At 59.8% G+C, this 22009-nt stretch overlaps 1 pseudogene; it reads left to right on the top strand.

Annotated features, from left to right (window-relative positions):
- Window positions 1-17221: 17221 nt before the first annotated feature.
- Window positions 17222-17474, top strand: LOC120376487 (annotated as a pseudogene).
- Window positions 17475-22009: the final 4535 nt, after the last annotated feature.

A 22009-nucleotide genomic window follows, 5' to 3' on the forward strand; every position in this document is an offset into this window, starting at 1 on the left:
TAGAGACTGTGACACCATCTGGTCCCCTGCTGTAAAGTTCAGCTGTCAGAACACTGACTAGTGCGAGCTGAGCTCAGATCTCAGGGGGACTCTGGGACCTGTTGCTTCAAAATTGGAGTTTCTGACGCGAGAGCCGGTCTTTTGCCTGCTGGCTGTTGTGACTTGCGCACCAGAGGGGATGCTGGATCCAGCAGGCTGGCCTTGCCTGAAGCCCTACAGGGAGGGATAGGAGCTGGCTTTACTCTGAGTCCTGCAGCTGGGCTGCAGCCAGGCCTAGGAGACAGCCCTCTTGGTTGACCTACTGGCCCAAAGTCAAGTTGGCCACGTTGGTCTTTCCCCAGGAATGTCGAAGGGCGGGCCTGGGGCAGGCCTGGTGGAGGGGGGTGCAATGTCACACTCTCCTCCTGAATGTACTGCCAGAGGCTTGGACACTGTCCATGGTGGAGGCGGGACGCCTAAAATCCCTGCTTGTCTCTGGTCACACCCCCTTTCAGTACCTTTAAACTGTATGATGTCCTACCTGAGTGTTCTAGCAAGGTATGGGGTTCCTGGTCCCCGGCTGCCTGAAAACAGGTCGGGGTGTAGCATTGCTAACAGAGTTCAGACAGCAATATCTGTTAACGTGTAGGTGTCTTGGCATTTAGCCACCAATGTGCCTCGGTTTCCCCTCCCACACAGCAGCGTAGGCCTGTTATGCTTTTGCTGCTGTGCCAAGCTTCCAGCCTGTTTACAGGTATGAGATGAAAAGAAACAATGCTTGTGGGACTGTCTTGTCACCATCCCTAGCATGTACAAAAGTTGTTTTCCCCCCCCACAAATCAGGTATTTCCCACACCTTTAAAGGGTTTACCACTAGTATTAGCTCCTTGGTCTTGATGACGTAGCAAAAGACCCCCAGATTAACAGCAAAGCTACGGCGGACAGGTTTTGTTCACACAATTTAACTTGTTTAGTGTCTATTACATTTCCCAGTTCCTTTGTGTACCCTCGTAAGTGCTCTGATTCAGATTGTTCTGCCTCTTTGGAAAAGGTTTTTAATTCAGGCATGTGTTTGAGGTGTTGGCAAGGAAGGGTGCACTGCAACCATGCCTGCCCTTGGCCCAAATCACATATTCCTTCAAAGCTTGTCATGTCTTTTCCCCTCACCCACGTATCTAACAAATCTCTCATTTCATTTACATAAGCCACATTACTGAATCCAGAGCCCCTCTTAAGACTCCTGAATTTAACCCTGTAGGTTTCAGGTGTCATCTGAAACTGTTTTAAAACTAGTTCCTTACATTTACCATAGTTTGTAGCATCATCAATAGGCATCTCATTCAATATGTCCATAGCTCTTCCAGTCAATTTGGCTACCAATGTGACCATTTTTTGATCACCAGGGATTTCACAGAGGTGCAGAGTCTCTCAGAGGTGATGAAATATTCAGCAATATCACTGGATTCATCATACTGTGGACATAGTCACTCCCATTTGTGGATTTTTGGGGAAGTGGAGCCAGCTGCTGGAGGGTTTTGTCTCTTCCACTCCATAACAGCCAGTCCATGCTTCTGGGCCTCAGTTTGGGCCTCTATTTCTCTGTCTCTTAACTCCAGGGCTCTTGTGTGAGCAGCTCCCTCCCTGACTGCCTCTGCTTCCATAGCCCTTCTGTGCACAGGTGCCTCTGCTTCTTTGAGCTTCAATTGAAACTCCCGGTCCTTTGCCTTCTCTTCTGCTTCCAGTCTGGCCAGCTCTAGTTAAGTAGCTGCCTCTCTGGTAGTCATTTTCCTGCTTTCTTGTGCTGAGACACCCCCTCTGCAGTTCACTGAAACTGGGATGCACTCAGCTCAGGGGGCTTCTTAGTTAACAGAGACTTTCCCAGCGCCCAGTGTTCAGCCTTTCTGGGCAGCAACTTGCAACCTGTGCAGTTCCAGCTTCTTCTGCTCTTCACTCTTCATTAGTTTGCTTATTTTTCTTTCCCTATTTCCCTTACCCGAAAGGAGCAAACAGAAAATCATAAACCAGTAACCACTTTGTCTGTTCTCCAGCCACCACACCCAACTCACTACCAGTCTCTCAAAGCAATCAGCTGTGAGTCTGGAGGTCAGGACTGGGATAGCAGGGGCTGCAGGTCGGGAGTGAGGGGCACCAGCAGCATAGGCGGCAGGTTTGTATAATTTTTGGTGGGGCCCAAAATGGTGGTGCCCCCCCCCACTCCCGCCCTGTAAGCCGATATAAAATGAAGCTACAACACGTCAGTACCACAAGATTACAAGGTTGGAGAAGGGGTAGGGGGTTCCAGGGGCCAGTCAAGGGACATGGAGAAGGGGGGGTTGGATGGGGCAGAGGTTCGGAGGGGCAGTCAGGGGACAGGCAGCAATTGGATAGGCATGGGAGTCCAGGGGGTTTATCAGGGGACTGGTAGGGGTGGGGTCCTGGGGGACAGTTGGGTGGGGTATCAGGCGGGGGCAGTTGGGGACACGGAGAAGGGAGGCTTAGATAGGGGCTGGGGTCCCAAGGGGCAGTTAGGGGCAGTTGTCTCAGGAGTGGGTACCGGGGGACAAGGACCAGTGGTGCTTAGATAGGGGTGGGGTCGGGGGGGCAGTTGGGGCAGGGGTCTGGGGAGGGGGCAATCAGCGGCCAGGGGCTGGGATTCAAAGGGCTCTGAGCTGCTGGCAGCCGCGGGGAGCCCTGAGCCCTTTAAATCCCAGCCGCCGCGACTGGGATTCAAAGGGCTCTGGGCTCCCCGCGGTTGCAGGCAGCCCAGAGCCTCTGATTCCCAGCTGCGGCTGGGATTTAAAGGGGCAAAACCTAGCTCCAAATATTGGTGGAGCAGAGCCCCTGATTTTGAATATTCCTGGGGCTTTAGCTCCACGAGCCCATATAAATTGGCGCCCATGGCCCTGACCCCTGACAACCAGCTTCCCTCCGCCTCCTGCTGCACAGCGAGGATCCCACATGAGAGCCTTTGTGCCCCACGTGTCCAGCCAGGTCCGTTCCAGCTCCAGCTTTCAACTCTGCTTGTGAGCTCCCATCTCCGGCCACACGGGGGCAGCACTAACGGCCTCATCTAAATTTGACCCTTCAGACCGCAGATTATAACCGAGCGGGCAGATTATAGCCCAGGAAGCCAAATCCTTCCCCAAACTGACAGCTGAAGCAGAAGATCCCCTTGGAAAGATCAGGAATTTTGCCTTTAAAAACAAGGAAAATGTGCATTGGTCTCTTCTGTCTACAGCGAGAGATTGAAGAAACTCAATTGATTTCATTGACTGGAGGTTAAGAGGGGATTTAGTCACTGATTTTAAATACACAGTTTTAAAATTCCCAGGGGAATATCTGATTTGAAAGGGTTCTTTAATTCACCAGACAAAGGTTGAACACGACCCCCTTGGTTTGCAGTCAATGTCACAAAACGCCAACTGGAAATTACCATTTTTAGCCGTGAGGCTAATTATCTAGTGGAACAAGTTCTGCGCAGGAATTTGTTAAATCCCCATCACTGCCCTGTGTAAATGAAGACCGCAGCTCTTGCTGCAAGACACCTGGTGTGTGGGTGTCCCTGTTCCCCCTTCAGAATCTCTGGTACATGGTACTTCCCTCCTCCCACTTCAAGATCCCCATCATGTGGGTGCTGCCATCCAGGATCTCTGGTGGGTGTCTCTGTCCCCCACCCCATGAACTAGCTCCCATGTGTGGTTTCCCCTGCCTGCCCCCATCCAGGATCTGTGGGTGTCTCTGTTCCCCTTTTCAAGATCCGTGTTGCAGGGGGGCGTCCCTCACCCCAAGTCAGAATCCCCAGCGTGTGGGTGCTCCCATCCCCCCCTCCAGGCTCTGCGGGGGGTGTCTGTATAAAAAGAGACCGTGTCTCACTGTCTTGCCCAGGCTATGCTGCAGGGGCTATTCACAGGTGCGACCCCACTACTCATCAGCAGGGGAGTTTTGACCTGCTCCGTTTCCAACCTGGGCCTGTTCACCCCTCCTTAGGCAACCTGGGGAGCCCAAGCTTCCCCAGGATCACCATATTGATGCTGAACTTAGTGTGGACACCCGATCGGCACAGCCCGCTGCAGCCCAGAACTCCTAAGCTCAAGCGATCCGCCAGCCTCAGCCTCCCCAGATGCTGGGATCACAGGCACCAGCCAGGGAGCCCGGCTTGTTTTGCTGTCTAGCAGCTCGAGCTTTAAACTCTGCTTGTGAGCTCTGTGCATTGGCCAGACAGGGACAGCCTGGAACTGGGAAATGCTCCTGCTTCCCCTGCCCCCATCTCATGTCGAGCTGCAGGCGCCGCTGTCCTCCCAGGTAAGATCCCGGATGTTTCGGTGCCCCCCTTCCCCCGCCCAGGTGTCCGGGTACCTCTGCCCCCCATACAGAATCCTGGGTGTGTGGGTGTCCGTCCCTCTGCAGAGGATCCCGGAGTGTGGATGCCCTTGTCCCCCCCTACAAGATCCTGAGTGTGGGTGCCACTCTCCCCGCCTAGAAGATCTCGGGTGCATGGGTGGGTGCCCCTGTTCGCCCTTACAGCATCCCTGGTGCACGGGGGCCTCCCTCCGTCCCAACTCAGGGGCCCCAGGGTGTGAGCGCTCCCATCCCCCGATACAGGCTGGGGCGGGGGAGGGGTATAACTGGGTCTCCCTGTCCTGCCCAGGCAGTGCTACAGCAGCTGTTCACAGGGGCAGCAACCCCACTGTCACCCTGCAGCTTTAACCTGCTCCAGGGGTGACCCATGCGGGTCGGGAGTGAGGGGCACCAGCAGCGCAGTAACTGGGGAGCTCAGCGAGGAATCGAGGGGGCTGCGGGTCGGGAGTGAGGGGCACCAGCAGAGCTGTGAGGCTGGAGGTCAGGACTGGGATAGCAGGGGCTGCGGGTCGGGAGTGAGGGGCACCAGCAGCGCAGTAACTGGGGAGCTCAGCGAGGAATCGAGGGGGCTGCGGGTCGGGAGTGAGGGGCACCAGCAGAGCTGTGAGGCTGGAGGTCAGGACTGGGATAGTAGGGGCTGCGGGTCGGGAGTGAGGGGCACTGGCAGCGCAGTAACTGGGGAGCTCAGCGGGAAATCCAGGGGGCTGCGGGTCGGGAGTGAGGGGCACCAGCAGAGCTCTTGGTGTGGAGATCAGGATTGGGATAGGAGGGGCTGCGGGTCGGGAGTGAGGGGCAGCAGCAGAACTGTGAGTCTGGAGGTCAGGACTGGGATAGCAGGTGCTGCGGGTCAGGAGTGAGGGGCACCGGTAGAGCTGAAGGAAGCCCAGGGGTCTGTGGGTCAGGAGTGAGGGGCACCGGCAGCACAGTGACTGGGGAGCTCTGCGGGAAGCCCAGTCGCTGCAAGTCGGGAGTGAGGGGCACCAGCAGAGCTGTGGATCTGGAGATCAGGATTGGGATAGGAGGGGCTGCGGGTCGGGAGTGAGGGGCAGCAGCAGAGCAGGAGGGAGACCAGGGGGCTGCGGGTCGGGAGTGAGGGGCACCGTCAGAGCTGGTGGACGCCTAAGGGGCTCCGGGTCGGGAGTAGGGGGCAGCAGCAGAGCTGTGAGTCTGGAGTTACGACTGGGATAGCAGGGGCTGCGGGTCGGGAATGAGGGGCACCGGCAGAGCTGGAGGGAGACTAAGGGGCTGCGGGTCGGGAGTGAGGGGCACCAGCAGAGCTGTGAGGCTGGAGGTCAGGACTGGGATAGTAGGGGCTGCGGGTCGGGAGTGAGGGGCACTGGCAGCGCAGTAACTGGGTAGCTCAGCGGGGAATCCAGGGGGATGCGGGTCGGGAGTGAGGGGCACCAGCAGAGCTGTGAGTCTGGAGGTCAGGTCTGGGATAGTAGGGGCTGCGGGTCGGGAGTGAGGGGCACCAGCAGCGCAGTAACTGGGTAGCTCAGCGGGGAATCCAGGGGGATGCGGGTCGGGAGTGAGGGGCACCAGCAGAGCTGTGGGTGTGGAGATCAGGACTGGGACAGCAGGGGCTGCGGGTCAGGAGTGAGGGGCACCACTAGAGCTGGGGGGAACCCAGGGGGCTGCGGGACGGGAGTGAGGGGCACCGGTAGAGCTGAAGGGAACCCAGGGGTCTATGGGTCAGGAGTGAGGGGCACCAGCAGAGCTGTGAGTCTGGAGGTCAGGACTGGGAAAGCAGAGGCTGTGGGTCGGGAGTGAGGGGCACCGTCAGAGCTGGTGTAAGCCTAAGGGGCTGCGGGTCGGGAGTGAGGGGCACCAGCAGCGCAGTAACTGGGGAGCTCAGCGAGGAATCCAGGGGGCTGCGGGTCGGGTGTGAGGGGCACCAGCAGAGCTGTGGGTGTGGAGATCAGGATTGGGATAGGAGGGGCTGCGGGTCGGGAGTGAGGGGCACCGGCAGCACAGTGACTGGGGAGCTCCGCGGGAAGCCCAGTCGCTGCAGGTCGGGAGTGAGGGGCATCAGCAGAGCTGTGGGTCTGGAGATCAGGATTGGGATAGGAGGGGCTGCGGGTCGGGAGTGAGGGGCAGCAGAACTGTGCGTCTGGAGGTCAGGACTGGGATAGCAGGGGCTGCGGGTCAGGAGTGAGGGGCACCACTAGAGCTGGGGGGAACCCAGGGGGCTGCGGGTCGGGAGTGAGGGGCACCGGTAGAGCTGAAGGAAGCCCAGGGGTCTGTGGGTCAGGAGTGAGGGGCACCGGCAGCACAGTGACTGGGGAGCTCTGCGGGAAGCCCAGTCGCTGCAAGTTGGGAGTGAGGGGCACCAGCAGAGCTGTGGATCTGGAGATCAGGATTGGGATAGGAGGGGCTGCGGGTCGGGAGTGAGGGGCAGCAGCAGAGCAGGAGGGAGACCAGGGGGCTGCGGGTCGGGAGTGAGGGGCACCGTCAGTGCTGGGGGGAACCAAGGGGCTGCGGGTCGGGAGTGAGGGGCACCAGCAGAGCTGTGGGGCTGGAGGTCAGCACTGGGATACCATCCAGCCTGATGGTAAGTGATGCCCAGCTGAGCCCATGGCCAGTAGGTCTCCTGCTCCACCCACGACCAGGCTGGGAGTCAGGACTCCTGGTTCTTCTCCCCAGCTGTGGGAGGGCAGTGCAGGCTAGTGGTTAGAGTGGGGGTTGGGAGCCAGGGTATCCGGGTCCCACCGCTGGCTCTGGGAAGGGAGTGGGGGCCAGTCTTGTGCACCCCCCAGCTTGAAGTGGTTTCCATCCTGTGCAGGGTTTACAGGTTTGTTCACTGGCTCTCAGCACCTCCCACTATACCAATTGTCCCAGTGCCGCTGGGTCTAGTGGTTAGAGCCGGGGAGGCCGGGAGCCAGGCAGGGGCGGTGGGTATAAGGGGCCCGGGGAGGCACCTGGCCTGTGCTCCACCCAGAGGCCCTGCTCCCACTCGTCCTCTCCCCCGCAAGGCCCCATCCTCACTTCGCCCTTTCCCAAGCTCCATCCGGCCACATGGGGCCGTGGGGGGAGAGGCCGGGGGTGCAAACGGCAGAGAGGCAGGTGGGGGGGGCCTTGGGGTGGGGGCGAAGAGGCACAAGTGGCAGGGCCTCGGGGGAAGAGACGTGAGAGGTGGGCAGGGGTCAGGGAGTGGAACAAAGGGGTCCTGAGGGGGGCGTGTGGGCGGGGCTGAAGGGGCGTGTGGGCGGGGCTGAAGGGGCGTGTGGGCGGGGTGGGGGCGTGTGGGCGGGGCTTTGGCAGGAGGAGGCTGAGTGGCAGCAGGCCTTGGGGCAGGGCCACAGTCCGGGCCCGCCCAGCCTCCCCAAGTGGAGGAGTCCCAAGCTGCCCATGGAGCCAGGACTCCTGGGTTCTATTCCTGGCTCTCCCACAGACTCCCAATCTGAGCTGGTGCAGCCCATCTCGCCCTCCCTGGTGCCTCAGTTTCCCCCGTGTGAGACGGGTCCCAGTGTGAACGGCTGCAGCGCCGTGGAGAATCTCGTCCCTTCTCCTGGCGGCTCCTTGGTAGCCCTGGGGAAGCAGCCAACTGCTGCAGCCCTTGGCTCCCGTCTGGGCAGCCCGGGGTGGGGGTGGGATCTGGGCAATGGGAAGAAGGAATCCCCCCTTCCCCCACCCCACCCCGGGGACATGGGGGGAGGCTGGTGCTGCGGGGGCAGGGAGTCCTGCAGCCCTCGCAGGGGAGAAGGGGCAGGTTCCCGGCTTGGCTGCTGATGGGGGCGGGGTGGGGGGCACTGCTGGACTGGGGGCTCCCCCCTGCGGGGTGGAGATGGAGCACGGCCTGCTGGGAGCGGACGTCTCCTCTGGATGGGGTAGGGGACACTGGCCAAATTGTGGGAGCCCCTGTCCCCCCCCCCCCAGACAAGGGAGGGGCCTCTCAGCCTTGCCGGCTCGTCTCTCTTTCACCAGGATCGGCCCAGCACCTGGCCTGGCCCAGCCCCCCCTTCCTCAGCGCCAGCAGCTGCCCATTGTGGGGAGTGGAGCGGCCGGGGGGTGGGGGCCTCTCAAGCCCCCCGGGGAGCTGGGCCGGGGCACTGGGGGGCAGAGGCTGCGATGGGGGGAGGTGGGTTGGAGAGATGTCGGGGGGTGAAGCTGGGACTCAGGGGGGGAATGGGGCAGGCTGCAGGGAGGAAGTGTGGGGGGGCCACCGGAGGGGAGCTGGGGGGCTGGGAAGCTGCGGGGACACAGCCGGGGTAGTGGTGACACCGCAGGGGGCTGCTCAAGAGGCAGTGGGCTGGGGGCAGGGCGGGAGCTCGGACAGGGGTTGGGGTGTCAGGCCATCGCGGGTCTCCCTGTGACGGGCACCAGGCTGCAGGGAACCCCACGGCCGGCAGCCCCCCTGCTGGGGGCTCTGGTCAGTGCAGCCCCCCCCCATGCACACTGCTGGGGGCTCTGGTCACTGCAGACCCCCCCCGATGCACCCTGCTGGGGTCTAGTCACTGCAGCCCTCCCGCTGCACCCTGCTGGGGCTCTGGTCACTGCAGCCCCCGATGCACCCTGCTGGGGCTCTGGTCACTGCAGCCCCCGATGCACCCTGCTGGGGCTCTGGTCACTGCAGCCCCGATGCACCCTGCTGGGGCTCTGGTCACTGCAGCCCCGCTGCACCCTGCTGGGGCTCTGGTCACTGCAGCCCCGCTGCACCCTGCTGGGGCTCTGGTCACTGCAGCCCCCGATGCACCCTGCTGGGGTTCTGGTCACTGCAGCCCCGATGCACCCTGCTGGGGCTCTGGTCACTGCAGCCCCCGATGCACCCTGCTGGGGCTCTGGTCACTGCAGCCCCCAATGCACCCTGCTGGGGCTCTGGTCACTGCAGCCCCGATGCACACTGCTGGGGGCTCTGGTCACTGCAGCCCCCGATGCACCCTGCTGGGGCTCTGGTCACTGCAGCCCCCGCTGCACCCTGCTGGGGCTCTGGTCACTGCAGCCCCCGATGCACCCTGCTGGGGTTCTGGTCACTGCAGCCCCCGATGCACCCTGCTGGGGCTCTGGTCACTGCAGCCCCCGATGCACCCTGCTGGGGGCTCTGGTCACTGCAGCCCCGATGCACACTGCTGGGGCTCTGGTCACTGCAGCCCCCGCTGCACCCTGCTGGTGGCTCTGGTCACTGCAGCCCCCGGCTGCACACTGCTGGGGCTCTGGTCACTGCAGCCCCTGCACCCTGCTGGGGCTCTGGTCACTGCAGCTCCCCATGCACCCTGCTGGGGCTCTGGTCACTGCAGCCCCCAACCTCGCACTGGAACTGGGCGGGGGAGGGGAAGGTTTCTTCTCGCGCTCCCATTGCTCTGCCTCCTCTTCCTATTGGCTGTCTCGGGAGAGGCGGAGTTTCCGAGAGGGCGTCACGTGGCCTTGAAGCGTTCGCGAGGCGGCTCCTGAGCAGCCCAACCCCCGAGCTCCCCCTCCCCCACAGCCGCCCCTCCCCCTCTCGGCCCCGCCCCCACCCCCGAGCTCCCCTCCCCACTGCCGCCCTCCCCTCTCTGCCCCGCCCCCAACCCCTGAGCTCCCCTCCCCACTGCCGCCCATCCCCTCTCTGCCCCGCCCCAACCCCTGAGCTCCCTCCCCAGTGCCGCCCCTCCCCTCCTCCCCGCCCCCAACACCCACCTGAGCTCCCCTCCCCAGTGCCGCCCTCCCCTCCCTGCCCCTGCCCCCCAACCCCTGAGCTCCTCCCCAGTGCCGCCCATCCCCTCTCTGCCCCGCCCCAACCCCTGAGCTCCCTCCCCAGTGCCGCCCATCCCCTCTCTGCCCCGCCCCCAACCCCCGAGCTCCCTCCCCAGTGCCGCCCATCCCCTCTTCTGCCCCGCCCCCAAACACCCCCGATCTCCCCTCCCCAGTGCCGCCCATTCCCCTCTCTACCCCGCCCCAAACACCCCGAGCTCCCCTCCCCACTGCCGCCCATCCCCTCCCTGCCCCGCCCCAACCCCTGAGCTCCCCTCCCCAGTGCCGCCCATCCCCTCCCTGCCCCGCCCCAACCCCTGAGCGCCCTCCCGGTGCCACCCATCCCCTCTCTGCCCCGCCCCAACCCCTGAGCTCCCCTCCCCACTGCCGCCCATCCCCTCTCTGCCCCGCCCCAAACACTCCCCGGCTCCTCCCCAGTGCCGCCTCCCCCTTCTGCCCCCGCCCCAACACCCCCTGAGCTCCCTCCCCAGTGCCGCCTCCCCTTCTGCCCCCGCCCCAAACACCCCGAGCTCCCTCCCCAGTGCCGCCCTCCCCTCTCTGCCCCGCCCCAACACCCTGCCGAGCGCCTCCCCGGTGCCACCCATCCCCTCTCTGCCCCGCCCCAAACACCCCCGAGCTCCCCTCCCCAGTGCCGCCCATCCCCGAGCTCCCCTCCCCAGTGCCGCCCATCCCCTCTCTGACCCCGCCCCAACACCCCTGAGCTCCTCCCCAGTGCGGCCCCCTCTGCCACCGCCCCAAACACCCCCTGAGCTCCTCCCCAGTGCCGCCCATCCCCTCTTCTGCTCCCGCACTCAAACACCCCGAGCTCCCCTCCCCAGTGCCGCCCATCCCCTCTCTGCCCCGCCCCTAACACCCCGAGCTCCCCTCACCCAGTGCCGCCCATCCCCTCTCTGCCCTGCCACCAACCCCCGAACTCCCAATCCCCAGTGCCGCCCATCCCCTCTCTGCCCCGTGCCCAACCCCTAGCTCCCCTCCCGATGCCGCCCATCCCCTCTTCTGCCCCCGCCCCAACAACACCCCCAGCTCCCACTCCCCAGTGCCGCCCATTCCCTCTTCTGCCCCCACCCCAAACACCCCCGAGCTCCTCCTCCAGTGCCGCCCATCTCCTCTCTGCCGCCGCCCCAACACCCCGAGCTCCCGATGCCGCCCATCCTCTTCTGCTCCCGCACTCAAACACCCCGAGCTCCCTCCCCAGTGCCGCCCATCCCCTCTCTGCCCCTACCCCAAACACCCCTGAGCTCCCCTCCCCAGTGCCACCCATCCCCTCTCTGACCCCGCCTCAAGCACCCCCGAGCTCCCCTCCCCAGTGCCGCCCATCCCCGCTCTGCCCCGTCCCCTAACACCCCCAAGCTCCTCTCCCCAGTGCCGCCCATCCCCTCTTCTGCCCCCACCCCCAAACACCCCCAAGCTCCCCTCCCCAGTGCCGCCCATCCCCTCTCTGCCCCTGCCCCCAACACCCCCGACCTCCCTTTCCCCTCTCTGCCCCCGTCCCCAAACACCCCGAGCTCCCCTCCCCAGTGCCGCCCATCCCCTCTTCTGCCCCGCCCCATCATCCCCTGAGCTCCTCCCCAGTGCCGCCCATCCCCTCTCTGCCCCGCCACCAACCCCCGAGCTCCCCTCCCCAGTGCCGGCCATCACCCCTCTGCCCCGTCCCCAAACACCCCCGAGCTCCCCGATGCCGCCCATCCCCTCTTCTGCCCCTGCCCCAACACCTCCCGAGCTCCTCCCCAGTGCCGCCCATCCCCTCTCTACCCTCCCCAAACACCCCCGAACTCCCAATCCCCAGTGCCGCCCATCCCCTCTCTGCCCCGTGCCCAACCCCGAGCTCCCCTCCCGATGCCGCCCATCCCCTCTTCTGCCCCGCCCCAACACCCCCAAGCTCCTCCCCAGTGCCGCCCATCCCCTCTCTGCCCCGCCCCAACACCCCTCGAGCTCCTCCCCAGTGCCGCCCATCCCCTCTTCTGCCCCGCCCCAAACACACCCCGACACTGTTCCTGGTTTTGGGAGGAACAGGAGAAAGGACAAAAGAAGCAAGAGACGAAGAGAAAGGAGGGAGGGAGGGATGGAGGAAAAGGTGAAACAAAAAGAACAAACCCTAATGTCCCCAGTGATTTTAAGGGACAAAATCCCAGGTACGGAATAAAATTCTGCCTCCTTAAGCTCGTGTTTTCCATGCCTAGAATTCAACTGTCACCAGATGGATCAGACTGAACAGGTTTCAAACCTCGAGGAGGCTCTTACCTTCTAAACAGGGACGGCTGTTTTCTAGTAAAATCAGGAAAAGGGAAGGAGAAAACTCGAAAGAGGTTCCTCCTGGCGCTCAGGTACCTGAACCCGAATACTCTCTCTGTCCTCAAAGAGAGACCTGGAGAAGGAGACTTGCTGAAGCAAAGCCACAGGGGTCTCTGAGGTTTCCCTGGCCCCTCGCCCCTGTCCTGCCTGGCTGATGTCAGCATCTCTCTGTGAGGTCACCACCTCCCCACCACCTTTGACCAATAGTCTGAGGTCCTGCAAAAGGCCTTTGTGATGTCACTGCCACACCCCTCCCTTGCTGGGCCAATGTCCTGCCCCTGGCCAGGCACTTTGGAGGTTTGAGCTACTCCCTGGGGATCACCCCACTCAAGGAGCGTTCGTTCTAGGCAGCAAGCCGGCTATACAGGAAAACATCAGACGCTGCTCCCAGTGCTACAGTCAGTTTTTCAGAAATTAGTCGACTTTATGACCAGAAGAGACCATTAGAGCATCTAATCTGACCCCCCTGCATATCACAGGCCTCCTGTATGACACAAGAGCTACTTTTGGAGCAAACACATTCCAGAAAGGCATCTAGTCTTCATGAAATGACATCAGGAGATGGTGAATCCACCACTTTCCTTGGTAGATTGTTCCTGTGGTGAATCATCCTCGCTGTTGAATATTTGTGCCTTAGTTGTAATATGAATTTGTCTCTTTTCACCTTCCAGCCACTGGGTCTTGTTATGCCTTTCTCTGCTTGATTAAAGAGCCCCTTAATACCCAATCTATTCTCTCCATGAAGGCCCTTCAACACTTCAATGAAGTCACCTTTCAATCTTCTTTTGATAAGCGAAACAGGTTGAGCTTGTTCAATAGCTCACTAGAAGGCATTTTTCTCCATCCCTCAGAACATTTATTGGCTCTTTGGTCATCAGACTCCTGAACTGTAGCTGGATGTGGCTCTTGTTCTTCTGCACAACACAGCTCCTGGAGAAGAGGGATCTTCAAATGTACATTCCTATGATACCTTTGTTTAATTGATGAAAACATAAACTAGACAGTTAGAGGATTGGAACTGATTTCAGCTGATGGACAGCTTTGCTAGGTTTTTGTGCATTTGGACAGTGAAATGTTGAGTGTTTACATTCATATCAAGCACCCCCGTATAGTGGAGCTCCTGAACATAATGAAGAATGGAAATGAAAATTTTTTCCTTTTTAAAAAAAAAAGAAAGAAGGTTATAAGAGAACACTGGGGCTTGAATCAAGGATCACTTGATCTACCATCAAGCACTGTACCACTAAGCTATACCCCCATGACCATGGACTCATGATCTCCAAGACTTTGAAGGACAGACCCTGCTTCCTCGAGATCCTTTGCCATTCCCAGACCAGAAGTGGTTTTAAAAATGGGGTTTGATTAAACTTCTTAAATGTGGTGAACACCACAGCTTGCACACCCACCGATATAGCTTCTCCCACTGACATCGCTGCCACCTCTTGGGAAGTGGATTAACTGCACCCACATGAAAACTCTCTCCCCTCAGCATAGAGCAGTGGTTCTCAAGCTGCGGGTCAGGACCCCAAAGTGGGTCATAACCCTGTTTTAAGGGGGTTGCCAGGGCTGGCATTAGTGCCTGGGGCTGAAGCCAAAAGTCTGAGCTCCACCACCCAGGGCTGAATGCCTCAAGCTCTGGTTTTGCCCTTCCCCAACTGGATAAGAGGGCACAGTGTGAAATGTTTGGGGACCACTGTTTTAGGGTGACGTTCTCAATCACTTCTATGAAGTCCAATGAAAGCTATTCCTCACCCACCTACCCCTCCATCAGGACCGACTAGGTATGTTCTGCTGCCCTTCACTCATGCAGAAAGGATAACAACATTTCATTCCACTCAATCCTAAAGTGATTTGTAACCTGCCACCAGCCAAAACTGGTCATTTTGGGAAAGTGTCCCCATCATGCTGCATAGCTAGGCAGAGTAGGTGTGTCTATGCAAACGTGGTCTGTTCCTGAAGTCTTTCACACAGCTCCTCACTAGATGTGAAGGGGGAGCTCATTCAGCCTCTGCTTCCGCCCAGGAACGACGCGCAGCGCCTGGAGTGCCTCCGTCCGCTGCCCCGCGTCGCCAACGCAGACGGTCTAGAGGCCGACTTCACGCCCAAAGAGGTGTCGGCGCAGCTCTCCAGAACCAAAAACACCGCGCCCGGAAAAGATGGCATCCCCTACGGCCTCCTCAAGAAGCGAGACCCCGGCTGCCTCGTGCTCTCCGGCATCTTTAACCTGTGTCGGCGCTTCGGCTGGTCGCCCACCTCCTGGAAGAAGGCCATGACCGTCCTGATCCACAAAAAGGGCGAGCGAGATGACCCCAGCAACTGGAGACCCATCTCCCTCTGCTCCACGATGTACAAACTGTACGCCAGCTGCTTGGCAGCCAGGATCACGGAGTGGGCGACGACCGGGGGAGCCATCAGCCCGGCCCAGAAGGGCTTCATGCCGTCGGAGGGGTGCTACGAGCACAACTTCCTGCTCCAGACCGTCCTCCAGTCGACCAGGAGGGAGCGGAAGCAGTGCACGGTAGCATGGCTCGACCTGGCCAACGCCTTCGGGTCCATCCCCCACCACCACATCTTCAGCACGCTACGGGAGTTCGGGATGCCGGAGACCTTCCTTCGCCTGATCCGGGAACTCTATGAGGGCTGCAGCACCACCATCCGCTCGGTGGAAGGAGAGACCGCTGAGATTCCTATCCGCAGCGGCGTGAAGCAGGGCTGCCCCCTCAGCCCCATCGTCTTCAACCTCGCCATGGAGCCGCTCCTGCGGGCGATCTCCGACGGCGCCGACGGCTTCGACCTACATGGCAAGAGGGTGAGCGTCTTGGACTACGCAGACGACCTGGTCCTGATCGCGGATGACCTCGAGAGACTCCAGGGCATGCGCGACACCATCGGGAGAGCCGTGGACTGGACAGGACTCCGCTTCAACGCCAAGAAGTGCGCGTCCCTCCACGTCGATGGGAGCAAGAGGGACTCGGTGCTGACTACGGAATTCCTAATCCAGGGCGAGTCCATTGTCCCCATGGCGGAGGGGCAGGCGTACCAGCACCTCAGCACGCCGACGGGCTTCCGCGTCCGCAGACCCCGAGGACACCATCCGGGAGATCCTGCAGGACGCCGCCAAGATCGACGCATCCTGCTGGCGCCGTGGCAGAAAATCAATGCCCTCCACACCTTCCTGATCCCCGGCATCGCCTTCGTCCTGAGAGGATCCGCCGTAGCAAAGGTGCCCCTCAACAAGGCGGACAACAACATCCGGCAGCTGGTTCAGAAGTGGCTGTCCCTACCCCAGAACGCCAGCAACGAGCTCGTATACATCGCTCACCGTCACGGGGGCGCCAACGTCCCCCGCATGGGAGACCTCTGCGACATCGCGGTAATCACGCACGCCTTCCGCCTCCTGACGTGCCCGGACGCCACAGTTAAGAACATCGCGACGACCGCCCTGCGCGCCGCCACCGCGAGGCGAATCGGCAGACCTCCTCCGACCAAGACATGGCCACCTTCCTGAGCGGCTCCTGGATGGAGAATTCGGCCCGTTCAGGGGCGACGCCGCCGCTGTGGACTCCGCCCGCAACGCCACCCGCCGACTGGGAAAGCGACTGGGCTGCCGCTGGGTATGGAGCGAAGATCGGCGGGAGCTAGGAGTCCTGATACCGCAGATCGGGACGGAGGACAACACCATCGTCAGCCCTGGAGCCAGAGGCATGCTGGAGAGGTCGCTGAAGGCCGCCACCCGCGCGCTCTACGTGGACACCCTGAAGAAAAAGCCGGACCAGGGCAAGGCTTTTGAGGTCACCAGCAAGTGGGACTCCAGCAACCACTTCCTCCCCTCAGGCAGCTTCATCCGTTTCGCCGACTGGCGGTTCATACACCGCGCCCGGCTGAACTGCGTCCCCCTCAACGGAGCCATCTGCCACGGGAACCCGGACAAACGCTGCCGGAGGTGCGGGTACGCCATGGAGACCTTGCCCCACGTCCTGTGCAGCTGCAGACCCCACGGCAGAGCCTGGCAGCTGCACCACAACGCCGTCCAGGACCGCCTGGTGAAGGCCATCGCCCCGCACCTGGGAGAGATCGCTGTCAATCGCGCCATCCCCGGCACCGACAGCCCGCTGCGCCCGGACATCGTCATCACGGATGAGGACCGGAAAAAGATCATCCTCGTCGACGTGACGGTCCCGTTCGAGAATAGGACCACGGCCTTCCGCCAAGCCCGAGCCCGCAAACTCGAAAAGTACGCTCCCCTGGCTGACACCCTGCGAGCAAAGGGCTATGAGGTCTACACCAACGCTCTGATCGTTGGGGCCTTGGGCGCCTGGGACCCCCTTAATGAGCGCGTGCTGCGGACCTGTGGGGTGGGCCGTCGCTACGCACGGCTCATGAGATGCCTAATGGTCTCGGACGCTATTCGGTGGTCCAGAGACATTTACACAGAGCACGTCACCGGCCACCGTCAATACCAAGAGTGAGCCGGCGTGACTTCGTGCACCCACAAGGGGGAAGAGACCTGTAAACTTCCTCTGTTGGACTTTATCCCCTGAGCCCTGAACCAACCAAACTGAACTCTGCCCTGTGAGGGTCATCCTATCATCATTACCCAGTCCGCTCATTTATTCATGCCCACGACTATCCATAACCTGTTTGTATGAGTGATGTGCCCTCACTGCTTGCTGGCTGTACCTTGAACTCTCCCACCGTATACCCCGCATTGGGGACATGACAGACTGTGTATCTGTATATGCTGCCTAACACCAAAATGCTAACATCCCCCCACAACCTGTATGTTACCCCCAATGACACAATAACTGACGCTTCAAACACTTTGTATCGTTTATTTTAAATATTCTCTAATAAAATTTAAATCTGTTCTTATCAGTTGGCTCGTTGAGCTCAGATGGGGTGAGTAGTCTCTTGGCCTATCCAAGGCCGTGATCAATTGTCTTGATGTTATTGGTCTTTTGGCCTCGAGATGAAAACCTGGTCTGTGTCTTGGGAACCTTGAAGAAACATTATCTAAAGTTGTATCTGATAGGTCCTTTATTTGAGGACTGTATATTAAATTGATTTTTGAAACAAGGGGATGGAATAGGAGCTTGCTCTGTCCACCGCATGCATTGACCTGGTATTGCAGTGTCTCCAGGACCAGTGCCTCTTCTTCTGGGGAGAATTGTCTGGTTAAAAAGCAGAAAAAGTTTCAGTTTAAAGATGCTGATTTGAGAAGATTTTTTTAAAGTAGTTGAAAAATCAGGTTTCTTTAGCACTTTGGTTTCTTCATAACAACATATTGTTAAAATTTCTTGGGAGTGTTTTCTGAGTCTACAGATGTGAGTTTCTTTGTCTTGCTAGAGGATTGTTTTAAAAGCTGGGATTCTTCTGTTTCCTTTGAATCTTTTAACAATATGAGGGATGACTGTTTTCCGGACTGAGGGTCTGTTTGGGAGATGGTTGGTGGGGGGTTGTGTGGGGGGACACACACACAGATTGGTAATATTCGAGTCACATGTGTATCAATAACTGGATGAGTTACACAGACTTCTCCCCACCCAGCCTACGTTCCATGTATCTTGACTGAGCCTGTCGCCCACCATCCCAGAGCAGAAGCCTGAAGCCTGAGCCCCACCGACTCCCTCAGTTACAGCCCGGGAGGCTGTGGCCACAATAAAAGCCCCTGCTGGCCACATTTGAGAAATGCTGGAGCCTCACAGTAAACAAATCCCAGCAGGTTTGTCACACCCTGTCCCCACCCTGGGATTTCCTGCCCTCTCCCACCCAGACCAACCTTCCTGGAAGTTCCCACCCCTATGTATTTACTGCCCTTTCTCCCCGCCAAGGGAACCCGCCAGCAACTCCCTGCTAATCCTCCTCAACTGGCTCCACCGCAGCCATTTCCCTTCCCGGCCCCTGGGAGGACGGAATGAGCTGGAGCAAAACATGGATGTTGCGCTGCAGCCTGTTAGGGCAAAAGGGCAATTGGGGACATGTCAGAACAGGAAACCATTTCACAGCACAATTCCCCAGGCTCCTGCGACTGTGGGGCTTGTTTCTGATCCTTAGTCCGTTCACGTATCCGGGCAGAGTTCCTCTGGGCGGCATCCGCTGGCTCCTTGACGCCTTCGAGGAGCAGTGGGGCTGCTTCTCTGCTTCTCTGCTCAGTGTCCCCGTCAGGCTCCTTCTTATGACCCTTTGACCGCACTCCTGTCCCTGTTCTTTTATTAGTTGTCCCCGCAATTAGTGGGTTTCTGAGGCCCTGTGGAACCTCCTTAGGCTGGGGATGCGTTAGCATGGGGCGGGCTTTGGGTTTCCTGAAACCCAATAGACACAGCTATTCCAGCTTGTCCTGCATGTGACAGAAAAATTCAAATCTAGGGCTGTCAATTAATCGCAGTTAACTTACACAATTAACTTTAAAAAAATCACGATTAATCTCTTTTAATCACATCGTTAAACAATAGAATACCAATTTAAATTTATTTTTGTTTTTCTACATTTTCAATATATTGATTTCAATTACAACACAGAATACGAAGTGTACAGTGCTCACTATATATAGTTTTATTACAAATATTTACACTGTAAAATATAAAGTACTGCAGTGCAATCTCTTTATCATTAAAGTGCAACTTGCATATGTAGATTTTTTTGTTGCATAAGTGCACTCAAAAAGAAAACAATGTAAAACTTTAGAGTCCAGTCAGTCCTACTTCTTGTTCAGCTAATCGCTAAGACAAACAAGTTTGTTTACATTTACTAGAATAATGCTGCCCATGTCTTATATACGTCACCTAAAAGTGAGAACAGGCTCTCTCATGGCACTTTTGTAGCCAGCGTTGCAAGGTATTAACGTGCCAGATATGCTAACATCCATATGCCTTCATACTTCAACCACCATTCCAGAGGACATGCTTCCATGCTGATAACGCTCGTTAAAAATAATGCATTAATTTGTGACTGAAGACCTTGATGAAGAACTGTATGTCTCCTGCTCCATGGTTTTATCTGCATTCTGCCATATATTTCGTTTTATGGCAGTCTTGGGTGATGCCCCAGCACATGTTGTTCACTTTAAGAACACTTTCACTGCAAATTTGACAAAACACAAAGAAGGTATAACGTGAGATTTCTAGAGATAGCTACAGCGCTCGACCTAAGGTTTAAGAATCTGAAGAGCCTTCCAAAATCCAAGAGGGACGAGGTGTGAAACATGTTGTCAGAAGTCCTCAAAGAGCAACACTCTGATGCGAACAGTACAGAACCTGAACCACTAGACAGGAAAATCAATCTTCGGTTGGTGGCATCTGACTCAGATGAGGAATATGAATGTACTTTGGCAGGGGCGGCTCTAGCCATTTCACCACCCCAAGCACGGTGGCACGCCACGGGGGGCGCTCTGCCGGTCGCCTGTCCAGCGGCGCCGGTGGACCTCCCGCAGAGGTGCCTGCGGATGCTCCACCCCAGCCACGGGACCAGCGGACCCTCCACAGGCACCCCTGCGGGAGGTCCACTGGAGCCGCCTGCCACCCTCCCGGGACCAGCAGAGCGCCCCCCACAGCATGCCGCCCCAAGCACGTGCTGGGGTCTGGAGCCGCCCCTGTACTTTGGATCGTTATCGAGCAGTACCTGTCATCAGCATGGAAGCATGTCCCTGGCCTCTGATTGCTAGAAGCTAGGAGGGGAGAACAGGGGCTGGAGCTCTCCATGGCCGCCTGGTCTGCTCACTCCCTCTGAAGCCCATAGCCAGGGCCAGCCTTAGGGGTGGGTGCCACCAGGGAATTGCCCAGGGGCACCGTGGTCAAGGGCAGTGCTGTACAGTAGCAGAGAGGTTTGTGCTGCTGGTGTAAAGTCAGAAACTGCTCCCGGCTGGCAGGGGAGTGCTGCTTGGGGTGGTGCCCAGATTTCTCCCTGCTCCCTCCCGGCATAGGAACATGGGGGGAGGGAGGGGAAGAGAACGGGGAGAGAGTGGTGATGAGCGGATACTGCTCCCCCCAATGTTCCTCCGTGCCCCCCTAGGGGGCCGTAAGGGGGGAGCAAGGAGCGACATCAGGGCTCCCTGCATCCAGGTCACGTTCCCCACCTGGGCTGCATAAGGGGAGGACAGAGAGCCTGCTTGCTACCCTGGTGCCTGGAGCCAGCCCTGCTCCTGTGACAAGCAGGGGCTGGTGCAGAGCGTGGCAGGGCAGGGAGATGACATCTCCCCTAATGGCGGGGCCTTTTCACAGCAAGGGCAGCACCTCCCCGCAGGAGCACAGACCCCACCTACTCCTCCTGCTTCCCCTGACACCAGCACCACCCTTCCCAGCACCGCCTCATGGCAGCATCTGCTTCCGGACTCACACCAGAAACGGGAAGTCTGGGCCGGGCCTGGCAGCGGCTGTCAAGAAATGGAAGCAGGAGACACGACCACTCCCATGGTGCTGTAGGGCCTGTCCTGGCTGGTGGGAGATGGAGGCAGTGGACACTACCACTCCCATGGTGCCGTAGGGTTTTCAGGGGGGGTGCCCCCCCCAGGGTTGGGCTCCAGGGGAGGTTTGGCAGCTTAAGGGACTGGGGGGGGGGGTTGCTTGGAGGAGGTTTGAGGACCAACAGCGAAGGGGAAGTTGGACACCGGCCAGAACACCAGGAGCTAGCGGGGGATCAGGGGGTTCTGGGCATCAAAGTGGGAGCTTCCCCCACTTCCCGGCCACAGGCCCACGGGGCTCATGGATGGGGAGTTTGGGGGGCTGTGGGGGCCCCTGAAGGACTAGCTCAGCGTGTGATGAGTGACTGGGATGTATGTGGGGGCCGGACTGTGGGTTGGGGTGTCCAGGGGGACCTCAGGGAAGGGACTAGGGGGATTAGGGACAGTGGAGGGTGGGGTTACCACGGGGCTTGGTGGGAATGTGGGATTTAGAGCCCAGAGTGGTTGGGTGGGGGCGGGTTGGAGGACCCCACAGTGGCTGAAAAGGGGAACCCGGCAGGTTGGGGGCAGCAGAGATGGGAGCTGAGGAACCTCACACCCTGGGGATGGACTGGGGCAGTGGGGGGATGGGAAAGTGGGGCCCAGCCGTGGAGAAATGGGCTGGAGGCAATTAGGGGCGGGGCGCTGAGGGGGAGGAGGGGCAGGAGCGGGGCGCTGAGGACAGGGATGGGAGGAGGAGCAGGGCGGGTTCGAGGTGCTGAGGACGGGGAGGGGATGTCGGGGTGGGGCGGGAGGAGGAGGTCGGGCGCTGAGGGGGCAGGGTGCTGAGGACAGGGATGGGGGAGGGGAGCAGGGCGGGGTCGGGGCGCTGAGGAAGGGGGCGAAGGGACAGGCCGGGCAGAGCAGACAGGGTGGGGAGGACGCCGGGGCGGGAGGGTCACAGCGGGGGACACTGCGGGGCAGGTTGGGGGTCTGAGGGGCCCCGCGCCCCAGGCTGCCGCTTGTGGGCTGCTCCCAGGCAGCTCAGCCCCGCTGCTGCCCCCAGGCCCAGATGGGGTGAAGCCCTTTCACTCCGCGCTGCCGCTGCCCTGGGACCCCAGCCCGGATCGCACGCGGGATTCGAAAACCAACGGCCACAGCGCGCCCGGCGGGGGCAGCGGCCTCGGGCGAGGGAACCGGGCCTCCCCACGCGCCAAGTCTCTGTCCCGCGCCTCTCCGCCAATCAGGGAGCGGGGAGGGGCGCGGCGAATAGAGGCCGCGTGTGACAGAGCGAGCGAGAGAGAGAACTACGCTTCC

Source organism: Mauremys reevesii, linkage group 12 (genome assembly GCF_016161935.1).
Source record: "Mauremys reevesii isolate NIE-2019 linkage group 12, ASM1616193v1, whole genome shotgun sequence".
In the NCBI taxonomy this organism is placed as follows: domain Eukaryota; kingdom Metazoa; phylum Chordata; order Testudines; family Geoemydidae; genus Mauremys; species Mauremys reevesii.